Source organism: Mus caroli, unplaced genomic scaffold (genome assembly GCF_978045245.1).
Source record: "Mus caroli unplaced genomic scaffold, Mus_caroli_1 scaffold_17, whole genome shotgun sequence".
Lineage (NCBI taxonomy): Eukaryota > Metazoa > Chordata > Mammalia > Rodentia > Muridae > Mus > Mus caroli.
Window position 1 is genome coordinate 83,737,059 of NW_028227272.1, and position 21,732 is coordinate 83,758,790.

Consider the following 21,732-nt stretch of genomic DNA (forward strand, 5'->3'; position numbering starts at 1 on the left):
TTAGATCTTGGGGATGACTAAGAAAGTAAGGGTTGAAGCTTAATAGTGATGTGTTTGTGTGTCAAGTTGACAAGAGGCCAATTGTACTGGCTGGTTTTCAACTTGACACAGGGCTGTAGTTATCACAGAGAAAGGAGCTTCAGTTGGGGAAGTGCCTCCATGAGATACAACTGTAAGGCATTTTCTCAATTAGTGATCAAGGGGGACAGGCCCATTGTGGGTGGTATCATCTCTGGGCTGGTAGTCTTGGGTTTTATAAGAGATCAGGCTGAGCAAGCCAGGGGAAGCAAGCCAGTAAAGAACATCACTCCATGGTCTCTGCATCAGCTCCTGCTTTCTGACCTGCTTGAGTTCCAGTCCTGACTTCCTTTAGTGATGAACAGCAATGTGGAAGTGTAGGCTGAATAAACCCTTTCCTTCTCAACTTGATTCTTGGTCATGATGTTTGTGCAGGAATAGAAACCCTGACTAAGTCAAATTGGCATATGTATCTTTAGGTTGGGTAAATTTTCCTGCATGATTTTGTTGAAAATATTTTCTGGTTCTTGTAGCTGGGAATCTTCACTTACTTCTATCCCTATTCTTCTTAGGTTTGGTGTTTTCATAGTGTCCCAGACTTCTTGGGTGTGTTTTGTGTCAGGAACATTTTTGATTATCATTTCCTTTTACTCGTTGTATCAACTTCAGCCAGTACAGTCAACAGAAATACCAGAACTGTGAATGATTATAGGAAGGGCAGAAAGAAGATGCAAGAGACAGAGATGGAAGGGCTGCTGGTGGATACCATGCAAACAATGTGTGTATTTTCTCAGTGTCTTTTAAAGGCAAGCAACACAAAATGTGACCAATCCCAGGAAGTTAAACAATGACCACACATGTTTACTTGATGAGTTTATGGTACACTGTATTTGTGCTTGACAAAGGCCATTTCCTTCAGGCTAGGACAGTCTCTTGAGAACATATGTGTAAGCTGAGGAACTTGGCAGGATACAATGCACATCTTAATTAAAAACAAAAACAGATGCAGGCAGACTCATTCATGATTAATCACAAGCAAGAAATCAGCCAAAGATAACTCAGGAAGTGCTCTCCATGTGTCTCCCTTTTCTTCATCTATACAAGACAAAGCTGTATCACCTATTGGTTTAGAAAGGCTGTCCCTGATTTAGAAGGAAGTATGGCCTTTACCCTGCCCATCATCATACATGAATCATAGCACTCACACTCTGTCTTAGGTTGATCCCTCTCTGAGAGACTTTTATCTATCTTTCTTATCTATAAGAGGCATTTTGTCAGTCACAGAGTAGAAATTTGTGCCTGTCTTAGCTTGTCATTTGAAAACATAGCTCTTACCCATCATTGGCATGCAAACAATCTTATATTTGTGGCCTTTCTTAGGTTGAGAAGTTTTTCAAGACGATCTTACCCATCATTGACTACCAACTTCTGCTAGGGAGAACTTTGGAGCCTGGACTTATGTAACTCTGCTTTGACATCTGTAAAAGCCCTGATGATTTCTCTCAAAAGCACATGTAATAGACATGTCATGAAAAGGATCATAAAGCCAAGTCCTGCTATGCCTGATGAGAGAGAAGTGAATGAGAACTATGAAGGAAAAACAGCCTGTAATTTTCTTTCAGAATATCATTTGTAGTGTTATTCATGACAAAAACAAGGATTTGCATTTCTTAGACTTACAACCTCCTTATGCAGGGCAAATAAATCTAAAGAAGTATTAGTATTATCTCAAATACACTAAAGTTGCCTTTTTACTCTGGTCCAGGTATGCTGACTCTCATTGTGCATTTTTTGGACTTATACAAATCTAGAGATATTAACCATGGCATTCCAAATGGCTCTGACTTTCATTCCTTGTACCTCATCTCCAGTGATCTGCACTATATAATGTGTCAATTCTTTGTTCTAGCTGCTTATCCAAATCTTCTTGTATTCTCGGGGCATTAATTACATATTCTGCGAGATGATTAACAAAACTGGTTGTCTGTACATCTGTGTTTAAGCTAATGCAGAAGTAGTAGCCCTGGCTATAAGAGTTATGAGAGCAACAACGGCAATCATCAGCTCAACCGTACATTTACTCTTTGACAGAGTGTGAGCTAATCCTTCCAATATTTGTAAGCCTTTTTCTGAATACCCATGATTCAGATAAATTTACAGGAATCATAATAAAAGCTTTTTAATGTACTACCATTACCAGTTGACCATCATACAGTGTAGAAACACAGTTGGACAAAAGACAATTAAAATAAGAAACATTGAACTCATTATCAAAGCTAATAACAAAGTTAACACTCCCAATTAGTAAGATGAGGTGGGGTAACACAGGATGGTACATTTGCCTTAACTTCAGAACCTGTTCATTTTTATCCACAATGAACGGAACATCATACAAAGCAGGTGCCAATTCCCAAATATGTCTCTGAAAATGTCCAGAACCAGCCCTCCAAATGCCCACTGTCATTTCCTTTTGTCCAATATTGGATTGATTTCCTGAACAGTCCATGACTGAATCAGAATAACTGGTCACATTAAAGGAAAGAGGAGGGTCATTATAACAAATTGTCCACTTGATTGATTTTTTTGAAGGCAGATTCTGCAGTCTTCATGTTCTCTGTCCTGCAAGGTCTAAAAGCCGGAGGCAAGGCAGCTTGTACAGTCTGATATAGACATTCCCATCTTAATGCTTTGTACTACAGCCTTCTTCCAAGTCTGAGGGTGCACAGAAACACATCCAGAATTTGGTACTATGTCTAGTAAAACAAATTGGTAGTCCCTGACCCATTCAATGTAATTCACCAATTTAGAATACTTTTTACTCTCAAACCGAGGGAATCCTAACAGGTGAATATTGTAGAGGTCACAATTATTTCTGGCCTTGACCATACAGAAGGATGTAGCAAAGGTGGGTCAGGAACATATGTTCAATAAAGCTTACCTGTCACCATTGTTAGTTTACTCAGCAAGATCACCGTCAGCATCATTTTTTGGATCAGCATTGGCACAATTCACCAGTTACTCTGGAAGCTACCTGGCACTTTCAGCATCCTGAGAAAAAAAACATGTATGTTCCCTCTTCCCCATATTAATATAGATCAGAGTCGTGCCATATGCCAGTAAGTGGATCCTTCCATTTCACCTATGCATGAACATGCTTAGTTGTAAGGTACCATAGACATGTAGCAGCAGAGCATTTTTGGCATCCAAGCTCAAAAAATTCAAAATAAAATTTTGTGGTAAAGGAATATACAACTCCTCATTGTTTATTTTTGTAACTGATTTTTTTAGAGCTCCATGGGTCCATTCCGTTATTCCCTGTATGCACAATTATGTATATTATATATAATAACTCATATTTTATAGATTTAATTCATATGATTTATACTTACCATATAATATATACTAACATAATCATAACAATGTATATAATTTATATTCATAAAATATATAACATGTTTTATAGATTTAACTCTTTTAATTCATATTTTAACATATCTAATTAATATTTAATTATATAATTTTCATTTAGAGCATACAATTAATATTTAATGCATATCATTTACATTTATTATATGTAATATATTAATGTATTTAAATAATATTCAATGTATATAATTCATATTTAAATTGTATGATTTACATTTAATGTATAATTTATATTTAATGTGGATAATTTATTTAAACACATGCATGTGTGAACATGCATTTAGCTGTATACATGTTTCAATGTATATAAATTCTAAATTGTATGATATATGCTAGTTTTTATAATTTATATTTGGGGCCACCTGCTGGATTGGATCAGAACAGGCAGGTATCTTTATCAGGATTCCATTTGGCCTATGAGAAGCAGATCCAAGTTTAGGACTCTTGATTCCCTGAAGTTTATGTGAACATCAGTTTACAAAAGGATGTACATTAGTATCTACCATTGTATTGAAATCCATATTTTAGACTATAGTTAACATTGGTTAGATAACAGGAGTAGACTTAGACCTTTGAGACCTAGTAAAAGCTATAGGCTTGGGTTCAAAGGCACAAAACATTTATTCCTCAATCCAGAAGGCTCAATATACAGATGGAATGGAGATGGTTTTTGGATGATGAGAAGCATCTTTAAGTTTATGTTCAGAAGATAACCAAAGATAAATTAAAATCTTGAGCTTGTGACTCTTGATTCCCTGAAGTTTATGTGAACATCAGTTTACAAAAGGATGTACATTAGTATCTACCATTGTATTGAAATCCATATTTTAGACTATAGTTAACATTGGTTAGATAACAGGAGTAGACTTAGACCTTTGAGACCTAGTAAAAGCTATAGGCTTGGGTTCAAAGGCACAAAACATTTATTCCTCAATCCAGAAGGCTCAATATACAGATGGAATGGAGATGGTTTTTGGATGATGAGAAGCATCTTTAAGTTTATGTTCAGAAGATAACCAAAGATAAATTAAAATCTTGAGCTTGTGACTCACCTATATCAGAGCACAACATTTCTGCATCAGCCGCAGTGTCCCCAGAACAGAGGGCAGGACAGATTCTCTGAAACCCACTTCTCTCCCTATACCTAGTCATGATCCAAAGAGTAAAAGTATCTATGGGCACTTTACCTAGTTCATGCACGTAATAAGAATTTAGAGGTCTTTCTCCAACTTTCTTCTAGGTTACTATATCTATTGTACCTTTCTCAGGTAACCAAGGACAAACCTTTCTACAAAATCTAAAACATTATGTCGTTGTTGCCCTACTTCAGTGAAGCATATTAAACATTTGCACAAAAAGCATATAGCTGTTTCCATTTCCATTCTTTTCATTTCTCTCCCTCTCTGTCTCTGTCTCTTTCTCTGTTTGTCTCTGTCTCTCTCTCCCTCTCTTTCTGACCTTTTTACTAGTTCTCTTACCTTTTTCAATCTCCTTTACTTTTTCTGAGCTCCCTTATCCATGTTTTCTTAAGTCTTTTTTACTCCTGAGAAAAAAACGCACTGATTGCTTCCTTTTTCTGAGTTTCCTTCTGTCTTTCTGAGAGCTCACTTTTTCAACACTGTTCTTCATGGCTCCCCCATAGTTGAGCCTCATGCTGAACACCATTCTATCAGAGCAAGCCATTACACTCAACTGAGAAACCACAACTAGGAGAGTAAGGATGACTATAGGAAGGGCAGAAAGAAGATGCAAGAGACAGAGATTCTTTTATTTGTGTTGATTGTGAATCTTCTAAGAGACAAGTTTCTTCTCTTGTGTCATTCACACCTGATAGTCCCTCTTCCATCTCTTATATTCTGTTGGTGATGCTGTGTCTGAAGTTTCTGTTCTCTTACCTAGGTTTTTCATCTCCAGAATTCCCTCATTTGAGTACTGTTTATTGCTTCTATTTCCATTTTCAGATCTTGAACAGTTTTTTTATTTCATTCCCCTGTTTGGCTATACTTTTGCTGTGTATCCTTAAGGAATCTATACATTAGTCTTTAAATGCCTCTTTAAGATTGGGTTGAAGGTCATTTTCTTGTGCTTTATCTGTGTTAGAATATCCAAGGCTTAATCTAGTAGGATAGCTGGGCTTTGTTGGTGCCATGTTGCTCTGACTGTTGATTGTGTTCTTATGCTAGCCTTAAGTCATATGGATTTTCCAGTTATTATAGGCTGAGATGCTAATTTCTGGGTTTCTTTGTTAAATGGATATTTTTGTGATATTTTTTCCTCTTGGTTTTTATTTACTCTGTCTTCAGAGAGTGACCTGGAGTTCTAGTGACTAATGAGTCCTCAGTTCTAGTAAGTAGAATGTTTATCTTTGTGTGTGTGTGTGTATATATATATGGCCTACATGGCCTCTGGTGTTTTAAACACTAACCTTGACTCTTAGGGCTCTATTACCAGCATAGCCAACAGTCCCTGGTACCACAGCGGCCTCCTGGTAGATAGTCGGTGTTGTGGGCTGGAAAATGGAGTCTAGGGAGTAGGGTGCCATTTAAGGCTTTTGGGTGTGTTTTTTTATTTCATTTTTTATTAGGTGTTTTCTTCATTTACATTTCCAATGCTATCCCAAAAGTCCCCCATACCCTTCCCCCCACTCCGCTACCCACCTACTCCTACTTCTTGGCCCTGGTGTCCCCCTGTACTGAGGTTTTGGGTGTGTTTTAAGAGGACTTTGTAGGGAATGTCTTGGTGAAGGGGTATTACCTGCTGTTCTTGGTGCCAACAGGCTTCCAGGAAAGCGAGCAGAGTTGTAGTCTGAAAAATGGGTGACAGAATGAAATTACAGCTGTTGGGTGTGATTTTGGGGGTCTTGGCAGCCAGGAGATTGGGGAGTGAGTTCTTACTTGGTTGTCTCTGATGCTGGCAGGCCTGGGAAAGCAGGCCTTTTCATCTTTTGAGATCTTGTCATATAGATCTTTCACTTGCTTTGTTAGAGTCACAAGAAGGTATGTAATATTATTTGTGGCTGTTGTGAAGGGTGTCATTTCTCTAATTTCTTTCTCAGCCTGTTTATCTTTTGAGTAGAGGAAGGCTACTGATTTGTTTGAGTTAATTTTATATCCACCTACTTCACTGAAGTCGTTTATCAGTTTTAGGAGTTCTCTGGTGGAATTTTTGGGTTTCCTTAAGTGTATTATCATATCATCTGCAAATATGTTGAATTCTTCCTTCCAATTTGTATCCCTTTGATTTCCTCTTGTCTAATTTCTCTAGCTAGAACTTCAAGAACGATGTTGAATAGATAGGGAGAGAGTGGACAGCCTTGTCTAGTCCCTGATTTTAGTGGGATTGCTTCAAGTTTCTCTCCATTCAGTTTGATTTTGGCTACTGGTTTTCTTTATATTGCTTTTACTATGTTTAGGTATGAGCCTCGAATTACTGATCTTCCCAAGACTTTTAACATGAAAGGATGCTGAATTTTGTCAATTGCTTTTTCAATGAGTTTGTTTATGTAGTGGATTACTTTGATGGACTTCAGTGTATTGAATCATCTCTGCATCCCTGGGATGAAACCTGCTTGATCATGGGTAATGATCATGTTGATGTGTTCATGGATTCAGTTGGCAAGAATTTTATTGAGAATTTTTGTATCAGTGTTCATAAAGGAGATTGGTATGAAGTTCTCTTTCTTCATTTGGTCTTTGAGTAGTTTAGGTATAAGTGTAATTGTGGCTTCATAAAATGAACTGGGTAGTGTAACTTCTATTTTGTGGAATAGTTTGAAGAGTATTGTATTGGTATTAGGTCTTCTTTAAAAGTCTGATAAAATTCTTCACCAAACCCATCTGGTCCTGGATTTTGTTTTGTTTTGTTTTGTTTTGTTTTGTTTGGTTTGGTTTGGTTTGGTTTGGTTTGGTTTGGTTTGGTTTGGTTTGGTTTGGGAGACTATTAATGACAGCTTCTATTTTTTTTTTTTTTTTTTTAGGGGTTATAGGACTGTTTAGATGTTTATCTGGTCCTGACTTAACTTTGACACCTTATGTCTAGAATATTGTTCACTTCATCCACATTTTCCAATTTAGTTGAGTATAAACTTTTGATGATTCTTTTTTTAATTTCCCTGGTTTCTATTGTTATGTCTCCCTTTTCATTTATGATTGTATTAATTTGGATTCTGACTCTGTGCCCTCTGGTTAGTCTGGCTAAGGCTTTTACCATCTTGTTGATATTCTCAAAGAACTAGCTCCTGGTTTTGTTGAATCTTTGTATAGTTCTTTTTGTTTCTATTTGGTTAATTTCAGCCGAGTTTGATTATTTTCTGCTGTCTACTCCTCTTGGGTGTATTTGCTTCTTTTTGTTCTAGAGCTTTCAGGTGTGCTGTCAAGCTGCTAGTATAAGCTCTCTCCAGTTTCTTTTTGGAGACACTTAGAGCTATGAATTTTCCTCTTACCACTGCTTTCATTGTATCCCATAAGTTTTGGTATGATGTGTCTTCATTTTCATTAAATTCTAAAAAGTCTTTAATTTCTTTATTTCTTCCTTGACCAAGTTATCATAGAGTGTTGTTCATTTTCCATGTGGATGTGTGTTTTCCATTGTTTTTGTTGGAATATAAGACAAGTCTTAGTCTGTGGTGATCTTTCAGGGTGCAAGGGATTATTTCAATCTTCTTGTATCTGTTGAAGCCTGTTTTGTGGCCAATTATATGGTAAATTTTGGAGAAGGTACCTTGAGGTGCTGAGAAGAAAGTATATTCTTTTGCTTTAAGATGTTATGTTCTATAAATATCTGTTAGATCCATTTGGTACAAAACTTCTGTTTCACTGATTCTTGGTTTAATTTCTGTTTTCATGATCTGTCCATTGCTGAGAGTGGGATGTTGAAGTCTCCCACTATTATTGTGTGGGGTGCAATGTATGCTTTGAGCTTTAGTAACATTTTTTTTTAATGAATGTGGGTGCCCTTGCATTTGGAGCATAGATGTTCAGAATTGAGAGTTCATCTTGGTAGATTTTTTTCTTTGATGAGTATGAAGTGTTCTTCCTTACCCTTTTTGATAACTTTTGATTGAAAGTTGACTTATTTGATATTACAATGGCTTGTTTCTTGTGACCATTTGCTTGGAAAAATTTTTTCCAGTCTTTTACTCTGAGGTAGTGTCTGTCTTTGTCACTGAGGTGTGTTTCTTATATGCAACAAAATGCTGGGTCCTGTTACATATCCAGTCTGTTAATCTATGTCTTTTTACTAGGGAATTGAGTCCATTGATGTTGAGATAATAAAGAAAAGTGATACTCCATGTTATTTTTGTTGGTAGAGGTGGCATTATGTTTGTGTGCCTATCTTCTTTTGGATTTGTTGAAAGATTACTTTCTTGCTTTTTTTCTAGGGTGTAGTTTGCCTCCTTGTGTGAGTGTTTTCCATCAACTATTCTTTGTAGGGCTGGATTTGTAGAAAGATATTGTGTAAATTTGGTTTTGTCATGGAATATCTTGGTTTCTCCATTTATGGTAATTGAGATTTTTGCTGGGTATAGTAGTCTGTGCTGGCATTTATTTTCTCTTAGGGTTTGTATGACATCTGTCCAGGATCATCTGTCTTTCATAGTCTCTGATGATAAGTCTGGTGTAATTCTGATAGGTCTGCCTTTATATATTAATTTACCTTTGTTCCTGACTGCTTTTAATAGTCTTTATTGAATTATTTGGTATTTTGATTATGTAACAGGAGGAATTTCTTTTCAGTTCCAGCCTATTTGGATTTTTGTAGGCTTCTTGTTTGTTCATGGGCATCTCTTTAGGTTGGGGAAGTTTTCATGTATAATTTTGTTGAAGATATTTACTGGCCCTTTAATATGGGAATCTTCACTCTCTCACTCTCTTCTATACGTATTATCCTTAGGTTTGGTCTTCTCATTGTGTTCTGGATTTCCTGGATGTTTCTAGTTAGGAGCTTTTTGCATTTTGCATTTTCTTAGACTGTTGTGTCAATGTTTTCTAAGGTATCTTCTGCCCCTGATACTCTCTCTTCTATCTCTTATATTCTGTTGGTGATGCTTGTATCTGTGACTCCTGATCTCTTTCTAGATTTTCTAACTCTAAGGTTGTCTCCCTTTGTGATTTCTTTGTTTCTCTTTCCATTTTTACATCTTGGATGGTTTTGTTCATTTCCTTCCCCTGTTTTCCTGTAATTCTTTAAAGGGATTTTTATGTTTCTTCTTTAAGGGCTTCTAGATGTTTACCTGTGTTCTCCTGTATTTATTTAAGGGAGTTATTTATGTCCTTCTTAAAGTCCTCCATCATCATCATGAGAAGTGACTTCAGATCAGAACCAAATCTTGATGTTCTAGTGTGATGGTATATCCAGGACTTGCTATGGTGGGAGAATTGCGTTCTGATGATGCCAAATAACCTTGGTTTCTGTTGCTTCTGTTATTATGCTTGCTTCCTGCCATCTGATTATCTCTAGTGCTCCCTGCCCTTGCTATATCTGACTGGAGCCTTTCCTTCCTGTAGTTCTGGTTGAGTCAGAACTCCTCAGAGTCCAGCTGTCTCTATGATCCTGTGATTCTGTGATTCTGAGTGTATCAGAGTTCCTGGGAGTCAAGCTGCCTCTGAGACCCTGAGATCCTGGTGTGACCAAGCTCCTGGGATCCTGGGATGCTGGTATCCTAAGGTCCTGGTCATGATAGAGCACCTGGTAGTGGAGCCTCCTCTAGGGGCTGTGGGACTGGCCTCTACCAAGTTAGTGCCCAAGGTAGACTGGCACAACCAGAAGGAACTTGAGCCACTGGTCGGAAGGCATTCCTGCATCCCTGGATCCTGCTGGTCCCAATCACTCAGATAACAGATAACTGGAACAGATGTTGTGTTCTACTCCCTTGATATTAACTTTTAAGGCAACATTATATTGAGTCTGTGTGATGGCTATTATTAAAGACTCCTGTGCAGGCTTGCATTGAAAAATGGCAAGTGGAATAGGAAGAAATACAAAAATGTACATTAAAAATGAATTAAAAAACCATAATGTTGCAGTCAAAACTTGCTGAAAGAGATAAAGAGATTAGTTCCATTAGGAGAGCCTTCCTCTGCTTCACTGTAATAAAAAGAAAGGTACCCTCAGGCAAAGACTCACCCAGCTAAACTTCTATGTTATAAAAGAGCCAGAGATATTTTCTGCTCTTAAGAGAGTAACTATGTGAGAAAGTGTGTAGAGCATAGCTTACAGAAAGCACTAGAGAAAGCAGAATAATTAAACACAGAGACTTTTTCCTTCTAGGGAAGGAAATGAGACCTTTATACCCAGAAGGCTGGAGTGGATGTTGTCTAACAACCTGGTGATCTTTTGCTCTTTTATGGAGCCAGCCTTCACCCAAATCCCTCCCAAATCCTGAACATTGTTTAGGCCCTGATCCTGAGCTTTGTTGGGCAATGGAACCCGTTATTATAAAAAGAGGTGCCATAAATTTGGCATTCTCGATCAATAGAACCCATCTTTCTGCTTACTAGAAATTCTTTTTCATTAGGTCCTTCCCTGAACATTGTCCTCTCTGTTAATAAAAACTCAACTCTTATGGTAAATGTCACAATTGCTTTGCTAAAAACGTGTAGATTGCAAAGGAGGTTCACTATAGTCATACATAAAATTTGTTGTGATAATTTTCAAGTGGAAACTTTTCTCTAAAGTTTTAAACTGTGTTCAAATGTTAAGAAAAATAAACCAGTTGGTCAGACTCCAGAAGTTTTTGACCCAGCGTGGGCTAAAGTCTTACTGACCAGAGCTTCATTTCTTAACCTCACCAGGATCATTTTCTCTGCTGGCTATGTCACTTGCAGGGAACCCTGCAAGAAAGCTGGTGCTAATGTGATTCAAGGGGGTTAGGGCCCTACCCCTAGCTGGCAGCCAAATTTGGCAGTCCTATTTAAATTATGATAGCTTAATAGACATGAAAGATCTGAGGAAACAGGTTTTAAAATCCTCCTCTGTTGCTTTAGAGAACCACAAACACCATTTATGAAACTGTGAATGTGAAGCCTAGGGTGCAGTAAAGGTGCCAAGATATAGAAAATGCCAGAACCATGGGATAGAAGCCAAGGAGAACAGGGTACAGGGAATGGTACCAGCCCAAGAGACACATGTTACAGTGTTAGAGACAGCAAAGCTGTAAAGTAAAAGCCATCTATGCTCTTTGACAAGATTTGGTGTTTTCACTGCTGGGTTTTAGGCTTGATTTGGTTCAGTATTTTCTCATTATGCTCTGATGGTGAAATGAGCCAATTCAAGCCAGGTTAGAATATATTAAATGCAGTTGTTTGGAGGAGCGGCTCTCAGGTAGGTGAGTTCAATGGCCCCAAGAATAAAGCCAGGGATGTCACCATGGGGTTGAGAGGAAAAAGAAAGTGTATGCACTCAACACACTTAGGCAGAAGAGAGAGAGAGAGAGAGAGAGAGAGAGAGAGAGAGAGAGAGAGAGAGAGAGAGAGAGAACAGCAGGGTGTCAAAATGTCTGGATGATATAGGGCAGAGCCTCTGTGGGAAGGACACCCCTGCCTCTGGACTGGGAAGTTCAGGATTGGGGGCAGGGTATGCCAAGAAGGGACTGCAGGATGCTGGGAGAACATGGAGGTCAGGTCTGTTTTGGTATGTAAAGTATGCACCTCAGCCCCTTGTTCTGGATTCTGAAACCAAAAGCTGTATTCCTTTCTTTAGGAATGGTGATGAGAGAGAGAGAGAGAGAGAGAGAGAGAGAGAATACATATAATAGTATATACTACCATACACACACACACACACGTGTGCACATGTGTGTGTGTGTTTGTATGTGTATTCTGTGCCATTATATGTTGGAAGAATGTAATTTGCTTTTGTATTTTAAAGAATCTTTCAATTAAGAGAGTTCCTTGAGTCTCACAAGAGACTTTGGACTTGAGAATTTTAAATATGAAAGGCTATGAAGACTTTAGTATTTGGACTTAATCATTATATGGCCTGAAAACTATGAGGTCCAGGTTCATAAAATGTGGTTTGAATGAGAAAGGTCCCCATGGTCTCAGGAATTTGAACAGTTCATCCACAGCAGATGGCACTGTTTAGAGAGCTTTAGGTGATGTAGCACTGCTGTAGGAAGTATGTCCTTGGAGATCATCTTTAAGAACCGTGCCTACCAACAATTTTCATGGTTTCTGCTCCATTAGAGACTCTAAGCCTCTGGAATCCTAATCAAAATAAACTCATCATCATGATATTCTATCACAATAACATTAAGTAACACTAAGATAACACCCAAGATGAGAAATGACGCAGCTTAATAAAAATCTAAATGAAAAGGAACTTTTACAGGAGATTCCAATGAAATCAGGAGGGTTGTTTGAGAATGCATGAAACAACCCCAGACCTTCAAATCCTGGAAAATCTAGAAGAAATAGAAAAATTCTTAGAAACATATGACATACAAAAATTGAAACAGGAGGATATAAGTAAAAATGATCACCAATTCTTCAGCTCTTACCTCTAGGTACCTGCCTTGAGTTCCTTCCCTGCCTTTCCTAGATGATGGTTTACAAGCTGTAAGATGACACACACCCTCCTCTCCTACTTGTTTTTGTGATGGTGTTTCATCACAGCAAATGAAACTGCAAATCAGACAGGTGGAGAGGAGGAAAGGTATCTTCCTTCATGTATTCTTCCATTCCTTCCCTCAAACCTCATCTCTCCTGAAACTCTGTTGCGTCTATCTATAAGACTGAATTAATAAGCTCTACAGTGGCAACAAATAAATAGATCTCAGATTAAGCCTCTTAAATAACCCCAGTAGAAGTATTGGAAAGCCATTCTTCATTGTCTGTTGTTTATCAATCACTACTGCCCTGTTACTCAAACTCTATTAAAGGCTTTGATGATACATGTGCCCTATTATATCGCAGCACTATTGGAGATATTGAAATATATTAAAGTTTTAACTTGGCAATACTTAATGTCCCTGATGTCAAAAGAATTTTAAGTAAAAATGTATTAATTTACATATATGTGTGTATATATACATACATATATATGTATATATATTTCTATCAAAGGTATTTCTTCAAGTCAACTTGTGTCAGCTAAGTTGTATATGGTTTCCTTAACTTATATATTTCATACAAATTATAATTGTTAAAGAAGATCTGATTATTAGAATTTTACATAGAAAAATAATACAATCTATAGATTGTACTCAAAATATTCACCTAATATAAATTTGGGGTTTTATAATGTTAAGTACTGTAACAATAAAAGGATATTATTAAATAAAATTGTACATAAAAGAAGTTAATACTCTGCTATTCTAAATTTCATTTGTTGTATGTTATGCAACGATACTTTAATTGGTTATATAAAACCTTTTCCTGAGAAGTTATTACAAAAAGATATTTTCTTCAGAAGTGCTTGTTCCTAGATTTTCTAATCTTTTCTAAGATAAATATAATAATTTATTTTATAAAGATTCTAGGACAGTTCTGCTCTTACATAACCAAGCCTGAAAAGTAATTATTATTGAATTACTAATGACTATTAATTATTGTTAAGAGGATCAAATGTCTTCTGCACTTTTCAAAATTCTCTAGGCAGTGCAGTAAATGTGCACTAAGGAAAGGCTGAGGAGGTAAGCTGTTAATATGTCCGAATAAAAAGAAAATTTGATGTATAACAGCACTCTGTTCTTTGAGAACTGCTCCTAATGCATGTTATGTTCTAGTTGCTAGTTTCCTCTCGCTTTTACTCACACTTGAAAGGTAAAGCTGATTAACAATCCATAGGGCATGCTGTTGCATGTGAGCATGCTTATGGATGCATGAACACACTGGCACAAGTGATGTGTGCTAAAATGTATTTTTAGTTCTTACATCAGTTCTTCCTTTAGTTCTGACTTCAGATATGAAGGTGTAAACAAATAAAAAAATTGATTCACAGCTCTCAGACCAGAATGATATTTATATTTTTTGCATGCTAATACTGCATTGTCTCTGCACAAAATGCCTTTTTATGCTTACAATATTAAAAAGGAGAAAAAGTAACCATATTTTTGTTACCAGCTGCATTAGAAAAAATAAAAACAGAATAATATAACAGTTGCTGAAAACATTTCTGCAAACTTGCCAACACCAAAAACTAGGACTATGTCATGTACGTATTTGAACTTTTTGTTCTCTCACTCACTTCAGGAATGAAACTGTAGCCAAATGTCTCAAAATTGGGCCCTGGAGACTCTCCTCACTCTCTCTTGTCAAAGAAAAATGTGAAAAATGATGGACAATCTTCACATGTTCTTCCAAAACTGACACACTTTAGTTTTGTGCTTAGTGAACCTTAAAATTTTGGATAGAATGAACTTAGGGGTGAGAAAATCTTGGAATTCTTCACAACCTTATGAAGTATTTTGTATAAAATGTCCTAATCTTTACCCAGAGAACACATTTTTTTCAATGATAAGTGCCTAACTATATGCATAATTGGTATCTCATGATCAAAACACTTGTTATTAGAACATGTAATGAAAGGGTTTCTAGCTTTATTTCTGTTGCTGTGATAAAATACTCTGGCCAACAGCAACTTATAATACAAAGCTGTTTATGTGTCCTACAATTTAGAGGTCACAGCCCTTCAGTCAGGAAAGTTATGGCAGGAACTCAAGAACTTGATGAAGAACCAATGAGGGAGTACTACTTGCTGGCTCGTCCAATATTACACTCACCTAACTTTCTTATACAACTCAGGACCATCTTCCCAGGGACTGCTGCTGTGCACAGAGAACTGTCTGCTTTCGTTCACAATCAAGATAACGTCCTCAGAAAAGTCCACAGGCCAATCTGATCTAGACAATCTTTTCATCAAGGCTTTCCTTACATGACTCTAGCCTGTATCAAGTTGACAGCTGGTACTAAGTAAGACAGGAGAGAAATCATCCATTGTGTACCTAGTTCTCATAGGTCCAAATTCGAATAACTTTCATGTGCCAATCATTTGTCCATGGTAAAGAAAAGAGCAGCAGATCTAATGTGCACTGACCAGTTCTCTCTTGTCTTCACTGGTTTGATCTCCTATCTATCCTTACATGATCTCTAACAGTCATACTGAACTCTTACCGTAAATATTTTATCTATGTTACACTTATTTTTATTGATACTACTCTCATATTTACTCTATTGTTCCCTACTCAATGTCAAATGTTTTGTGAAATTTGCCCAGAACTCTTTCTTTGCTCTTCCTGTTCTGGAACATTAAGCCAATTTTCATTCTCCTTGGTACATAACTACTGATCTTGTGTCTGTCAAATCAGGAAACGATTGGTCCTTTCACATCTCATTGCTCTATACTTCCTATTCAGTTCAGTACATGACAAGAGGTAGCTGTTCAGTTGACTGAACATTAGATTTCTCTGGTTAGTATATGAAAACTCTTGGTTTACTTTCTTTGAACACGTGATGTAATGCAACCTCATATTTCTCACTATGTTTTGCCTCTGAGAAGATCCTTTTTGTTTACTTCCTCCATCAGCATTCAATGTCCCAAGAATGGGACACATTTCAAATAGAGAAAGTGGAAAACTTGAATTGCAACTGAAAAATATTACTGGTATTACTGTGATCCTTTAAGCCAAGAGCTGGATGGACTTGAGACAGAAATATCATGTTCCACTAAGGCTTCAGTTGATTAAACAAGTAGAAAAGGTAATCTAGATTAGAATTCTATCCTACAGAGCATGTTAAATAGCAAAGTATCCCTCTGTACAATGCTGCACATATAATCAGAAGTTTTAAGACAAGCAACCACAACATGATCATCAGAATAAGTCTATTATCACAATAATTCACTATAACTTTTATATCTGACTATCACATGTTTTAGGGGGTATATTCCCAAAAGAAGCAACACTCCATCAAAACACACAGTTATGTTCTGTTTCATTAAAGGCTTTGGCTTTTTTCCTCATATGACTCAAGTCACAGTGAAATTGAGGTTTTGCTATACCATTGGAACCAGTAAATCTATGAATGGAACCCAGGAGATTTCCTGCTTCTTAATAGGTTCTTACCAAAATTCCTGGGCAATAGACACAAATAGTAACACAATGAAAACAGCACCATGGGATAGACCATTTAAGATGAGCTCAGCACTTACCACTCATCCAAGGGGCAGCCAGAGGTAAAATAAAATGGCCCAGGAAATTGAAAAGGAAATTACTCAAATTAGGTGTGATGAGTCCTCTCAGAAATGGGAGCTGAAGCAAAAAAAAAAAAAAAAGTTATGCTAATTACCATTTTCTACTTTCTATTCTCCTTTGCATCAATGCTTTTTCTGAGAACCCTGGGAGTTCTGCTTTCAAGTCCCTCATGAGCAACAAGCTCTTTCACCATGTAGAATCAGTGGGGTTCAGATAATGAGAATTCCTATAAAGTGTGAGAAGAAAAAAGAGTGAGATAAAGTATGCATACTCCTTCCTCTGGGTTGGTGAATCTATCCCTCTACCAAACACTAGTTTCATGTAACCACTCTGTTTTTCATACTCTATTCATGCCTATAAAGATCTTGTGCTACAAGAATTGTCTATGTTTACCAGCCTCTATATAGTATTCCTCTCTTAGTTGATTTCCTTAAACTTGATTGATTTCACTGAACCTAGAAGCAGCTCTCATTTACTAATTTTATAAATGCTATGTCTGCTGGAAAGGAAAAAAATAAACAAAGGGATAAAATCTGATAGAGTTGCCAACAACCAAAAATTACTTTCTTATCTAAAATATTTATCAAACTTTCTTTTACTGTGCACTATGTTAAACAGCCTATTTCCAACACGCTCTTGAAATGGGAAGAAAGATAGCTTACCCCAAGTTAAGTAAACCATGAGACTGCTGAACATAGAGGTGTTAGAAAGATCCTGCAATTACTGTAAACATAATTTTAAAAGTCAGTGGGGGAGGTTGTGGAAGGCCATATCATTTGAGATGTAAACAAATTAAATGCTTTTTTTTTATAAAGTCAATAACAAGAGGTTAAGAGAGGTAAGACTTGGATTAACTGAGTCACACCTGAGTGCATCCACTATCAGGTAAGTCAACATGCTCTCAGAGATGAGAAAGGAAAAAAAAAAACAAAACAAAAAATAAAACTAGCATTAAGTCTGAACTTTCTAGTTTTAGAAAGCTAGAGAAAAGTTTGAGTGACAATGGTACAACTTAAAGATCCCTGTAGGAAGGGAGAAAGAAGCAAGGCACCACACTCTCCTCTCTGTGTGTACATAGCTGCTCAACTGTGTGATTCCCAGCTGTAGCCTTACTTGTACTTAGAGCAGAAGTTCCTCTTGGGTGCTCATAGCATTGTTGGAAGGGAGAGGATGAAGAGTAAAGAGTGGCTCAGGGAATCTCAGAAAATTAGACATTGTTGTCAACAAATCATTGCAAGCACTCTACACTCAGTACAGTCCTCCTCCCTGTACACACTCCACACTCACAGTAGAGTCCTCCACCCTGTGCTAACTCCACACTCAGTAGAGTCTTCCACCCTGTGCTCACTGCCTGGCTGTTCTGCTGACTGCTAATCTGAAGAAGAGCCTGTCTAACACCTGAGCTGGCTAGGAATCAGGACTCTGGCCACACTAGATCAACTCTTTAGAATGGAGATACAAGTTCCATGGTAAACCCTGTGGGTAAAAGTATAATATACTTTGTAATTTATAAACATGACAAGGCTGTGGAATTGATAGATCATAAAAATCTCAGCAGAGAAATCAGGAAACTAAAAAGAAATAGAAATAATGCACCAGTATAAATTTGTTTTGAAGTCATGATAGTAACCTCGGAAGAACTCAAGTGATATTGCATTCCTAAGCTAAATAAAGTTGCCAACCTATAAAAATCAGTAATGGAAAAAAAGGCTTATAAATTATTATGAGAGTCATCAAATGAATTAGAATAATAAAAATATCAATCTAAGATTAATAATCAAAGAAAAAGATAAATATTTCATTAAAGTTAAAATACCAAGAAATAACAATAGAATATTTGTTAGTTTTTATAAATATTTAATATATAGGTTAGATAGATTAGATACATACATACATACATACATACATACATACATACATACATACATACACAGACAGTCAGACAGACAGACAGAGTCAGAGAACCTGCTGAGCTTGATGCTGGAGCCCTCTGGCACAAATCGAACAGTCCCTGAGGGAGGAGTTAGGATGATTAAAAGAAAGAAAGAAGAGACAAGAGATAGATTCAGGATAGGGCAGGGGCTGTCAGTGAATACTGTAGCCCCCAAGGTTATTTTGCATAGCCTTTTTATACCCTGCATTGCCTTGGGAAACAAAACCACAAGCTATCAGAAACAGTGCTGACACACACAAAATATACCTATTCCCATCCAGAGGCCTCCCGGCTCCTTCCACCAAGGTTAATAGAACTTTCAGCCCCTCTCCATGAACCTAAAGTATATCTCATCTTGGTTCCATGAGTCAGCAGGCCAGGAAATCTGCCTGCCTGCACACCATCCTGCCAGGCCAGCAGGCCATCCTGCCTGACCTGTTTGACTCGGCCTCGTAGACAAACTTTTGCTCTGCTAGAGAAGCAGACAAATGGCTCCAGACAGTCTGAATCCGTTCAGTGTTGCTTGTACCTGTATGATTTCAGGGCTTCCCACTTGGCTAACAATTAGAGGGCTTATTCCTGGGAAAGACTAACTGTGCCTCTCTCTTAAGTCACCAATTTCCTGTAATTCTTTGGCTAGGAATTGGACCCCCTGAGAAATCACCTTTTACATTAGCATATCAATTGAAGTTGTCATTGTTCAGAACTTGTTTATATTGCCATAGTGTTGAGGTATCATAGTTGTAACTTCTCTCTAATTTCTAAGAGACAAAAGCTAGCAGCAGATTTTCTAGCCTTCTAGCTTTTACAATCTTTGACCTAGATGTTTTCTAAACCTTAGGTACAAAACGTGTATTGTAGATGGATCATTTGGGGTTGGGCTCCCCATGAATCATTGATCTTTGCATTCTGGCCAGTTATGATTTCCTGTAATTGTCTCCTTTTGTTGCAAACACAGACATCTTAGATAAGGGGTGAGAGCTATACTTCTTTTTGGGTATAAACATAAGTTTAGAATCAGTTAGGAATTAACTCTGATTTAGTAAAGTTGTAGATTATTTTCTAAGGTCCATTATCTCACGAGTCCTAGGTCCTTGGCTTTGATTATACCATGTGTGATCTTCCTCTTATTGAATGGGCTTTAAGTACAATTAGACAACTGTTGGTTTTAAGTGTCCAATAGTGACACTGATATCTAAGTATCATTATTGAGTGTTGAGAGATATCCTACCATGCTTGTCATTACTGAGGTTCATAGGTGTCACTACTGGGTAGGACTATTGATTGATTCCCTCTCTGGGCAGCTTGGAGAGCTGGACTTTGGGAAGGATGTTTCAGACCTCGTATTATTCCTTATATCATTGTATTTTGAAAAGATCACAAATCACAGAAAGTACATTATATTTTTAAATTCTAAAGAGAATATTTTTCATTTAAGTGTGAAAACAAAATTTTAAAAGAATCATTGTAGACTATGATGCTCTAGTATCCATGAGTTTTTCCTGCAAAATAAAAATATCACAACTGAGACACAAAAGAACAAGTAGGAAAGATTATATGGATCTGAGAGTCATTCACTGAATGGACTCTTGGGGAAAGAGCCCCTTCTATAACTGTTTCTTATAATTGCAAAATCAAATAACAATTATGAATAAAACTACTGTGCAAGGATATGGTTCAAATATATTTATTAAGAAAAAAAACTTTCCTCTCTAAGCAACCAAATGACTAAGAGGGAACAATCAAATTACCATTAAATTACAAGATAAGACCAGAAAATATGAGCTCAATGCTAAGATAGATGACCTGTGTGTGTGTGTGAGTGTGTGTGTGTGTGTGTTCAAGGGGGTAAGGCAGTAAAAATGTATTGTGGCATATGTGTGGCAGGGGACAGCATTTCTAGGTTGTTTTCCTGCTTCTACCATGTGATTAGTAGGGATTGAATCAGGGTCAACAGTCTTGGTGTAAAGTGTCTTTATAATCATTTTGTCAGCCCTTAGGTAATTCAATTTTGTCTACAACTTTGAGATGAAGAATATACTAGAATTACCAGATGCAGTTACCATGTTTCCCCACTCACCAGAAAATAAGGAAGTAGGACTCACCTGTAGTTCCCTAAGAGATTACCGGTGAAACATGAAATGGTGACATCCATGGATGTAAGTTTAAATATATTAATTATCCATGAGAATATCCAAACAATTCTTCATCCAAAGAAAGAGTTGACTTATTAATTTATTCACATTTCCATTTGGAACAAAGATTTGTAATATTCTTATAGGTGATGAAACATATTCAGGTACAAAAAGTAAAATATGTCTATCAATATATAAATTAGAAGTAAATCTACCAGAGACATTCTGAGAAGAAAGAGGCATGATGGGAATCAACTCTCTTACTCCTGAGATCTCTTGTGTGCCCCCTATGGCTTCAGATATTATTGACTACGGTGATCCAAAATTAGCCTTCAAGACACTTCCACAAGAACACTGAACACTTAAACTATATTTAAACAATGGAAATACTTCACTGTTTGATCTTTTGAATGCAAGATAATATGATTGATATCAGGGTGATGAGCCAACAACACTGAAGATATTCATATAGGTATGGACACAGAAAGAGAAAGACAGAGAAGGCAACCAAGGTCATGTGCTTATGGATCCCATGCTCAGTGAAAGCCTTATAGAAAAGAAACAAACGAAAGCACTGTGTGATACTTACAAACTCAACCTGCAATCTACTATGGCATTTTTCACCATTTGACCTTTGAGAAGCTTCACGTTCCCACATCTATAATAGATGACTGAAACATTTAAAAATTAACTAAACTGTGTGATTCAACCTTGTCCTGCACTATTAGTCAATGCAACAAATGACAGAGATGTTATTATAGAAACGTTAATTCCCAGAAATGACATGCTTACAAATAGTAACTCAGTTAATTAATTTCTTTGAATCATGAGATTTAAGGGATTCATTAAGCATGAAGAGGAAAAACATAAGAGTCTGTAAAATATTAACTGCACTGCTAGACTAGAAATGACACTTTTAACACTCTTTCATGCTTCATTAATCAGTAACATTTTCTAACCACACAAATCTTGTAACCAGTTGAAAACCTGATCATACTCGGATTACAAATATGAAAGTTATGATCTCT

General features: G+C 36.9%; 1 long non-coding RNA gene across 1 annotated transcript; it reads right to left on the reverse strand.

Moving 5' to 3' along the window:
- Positions 1-892: 892 nt before the first annotated feature.
- Positions 893-21,360, reverse strand: LOC110311199 (uncharacterized). The gene is made up of 4 exons (XR_002379939.2): positions 21,294-21,360; positions 16,594-16,693; positions 2,957-3,066; positions 893-2,730 (listed from the first exon to the last, which is right to left on the reverse strand). It is a non-coding gene; the product is annotated as an uncharacterized LOC110311199 (long non-coding RNA).
- Between the last annotated feature and the right edge of the window lie 372 nt (positions 21,361-21,732).